Here is a 2,354-nt window from a genome sequence, read left to right on the forward strand (position 1 = left end):
TGGCCAAACACGAGAAGCGGTGAGAGAGCAAGAGCGAGTTGCTGTTTCCTACTTTTCCTCTGTGGTATTTGTGACACACACTCACTAACACACACAGACAGAAAGAGAGAGTGAGCAAGAGAGGGCTCAATATCACAGTCATAATTGGCTTATAATACCAAAGAGGAACTTGATCCTTGATGCCACCCAGCCACTGTCAGTCGAAACCAAAAGACACGGGACATGTGTGCATGTGTGTGTCTGTGTGCGAAATACACTTCTGTAAGTACTCACTGGGAGACTAAAAGCTGATAGTACTTTTATTACTGATATTACTTTTATTTTAAGAAGAGCAAAATCACCTAATAACTCTTGGAAACTTTACACTTGATATCATATGATTAATACTGATACAGTAACAAAAGCATTAAGATCAATTATAAGACGCTGGTGGGGCTTTCAGCTTATCTTTTGAGGAAAAATCATTCCTACCGTTCTCTGTACATCATTTTGTATTATATCTTCATGCAGCAGTGTTTCTTAGATTTATAGATTTAAAGTATGCAAATCATTTATTAATGCAGTTTTCGCTACTCTCTTATATAACGTCAGTCAGATGTACACAACGCTTTGCCTGTGGCCGCTGAATCACCACCGCCTCACTCCACATATGACAAGACCATCCTAAGGACAAACTACGAGATAAGATGTGACAATGTGAAATGAAAAATATAGGAAGATAAGAAAAATTTCAATTAGTGCAACAACGGAAGGTGACAACAATGATTGCTCTTTGAGATCAGGGAGATAAATACAACATTGTGATTAATGGATATTTAAAAACATGTCATTGCATTCAAAGGCAAATCACAACACACAGCTTAAACCACAGTTTACACTGAGACACTCATGTGGATCTTCAGACTCATATAGTACCGAGACATTTTGGCGAGGGGAGTTGAAACTAACAAGACAGAGAACAGAGAACAGTGAAGACATGAGGAGGAAAGTGGAAAAGGCAATGCTACTAGGTGACATACCATGTTGGCAGCAGCTGTCGGGAAATGGTAGCAAGAATATCTCACACGTGTATGTCTGACCTGCTTGTCAAAGCTGAGACAAAGAGTGACAGAGAGAGACGGGGACAGTGAAATCTCTCTCTCGCTGTCTCACCCAGAGTGTGAGGCAGCGCATTCCTTTTTCAGCACTTGGCTCACTTCATCAGAAGGCCACAACCTGGGTTACAATTAGTGTGCAGCACAGACAAAGGACTCACTCACTCAGTGAAATGTTGTTTGCTTCGCTATACACTTGCGGCCACTTCATTAGTTACACCTTGATAGCACCAGGTTGAACCTCCTTTAGTCTTCAGAATCATTTTCATTTTTCATGGAGCAGATTAAATAAGACATTCTCACAAATGTTGGTCCAATGGATACAACAGTATAACACAGATGTCAGCTGCACCACCACCACTCATCAGACCTGGCAATATTTTTACAACTGTCCAATTCTGATGAGCCCAGGTGGAATATCGCCTCAGTTTCCTGTTCTTAGCTGACACTGCTGTTGCCCCCCTCTGCTTCAAGGTTTGCATTTTGTGGATTTAGAGATGCTCTTCTGTAACAAGTGGTTATTTGAGATACTGTTTCCTTCCTATCAGCTCGAAGCATCAACGAGGCATATTCGCCCACAGGGATGGACTGGCAATCTGTCATACTGGACATTTTCCCTGTGGGCCGACACACTTTTGGGCTGATCGATCGGCCTGAAGAGCCGCTGTGCTCTGGCAGCAGCCCATTTGTTCATTTTCATTACTGACACTGGATTGCCCAATCAGATCTCTTAATGCGACAGGCTACACCTCTGTTTGCTCAGGCAGCTTGTAGAAAAAGTTTAGTGTGGAAGAAGTGGCAAAAAATGGAGCCGAAAAGCTGAGAGGAAACAATAGTCAAATTAACCGACATGTTAGCTGCCAGTACTGCTGCACTGTGAACAGCCACAACTCCTCACACTCACAAGAGGCTGCTGCTGCTGCTAGCACCAGCTGTGGAGCAGTGAGGAAGATTAAATTAACATGGTAAGAAAATGATGGAGGAACATAATTAAAAAGGGAGAGGTTCAACAAATCAGGTAACACAAATGACTGATTTAACTATGAGCCACTGTTAATAGCTAAAGTGTAGCTTTTAATTATTGTCACACGCTGAGGTGTAACTAAGAAATGATCCAACAACAACTGTATCAACCTGATTAAACCCTGTTTCAATATCTATAATCCAACAAAAGGAGATAAATACAGAGTATGCGTACGCTTTATATATAATCAAGAGTCAAATCATAGACGTGAAGTTTCAAAGGTGAATAGCGCTACC

This window comes from Rhamphochromis sp. 'chilingali', assembly GCF_963969265.1.
Source record: "Rhamphochromis sp. 'chilingali' genome assembly, chromosome: 12".
Lineage (NCBI taxonomy): Eukaryota > Metazoa > Chordata > Actinopteri > Cichliformes > Cichlidae > Rhamphochromis > Rhamphochromis sp. 'chilingali'.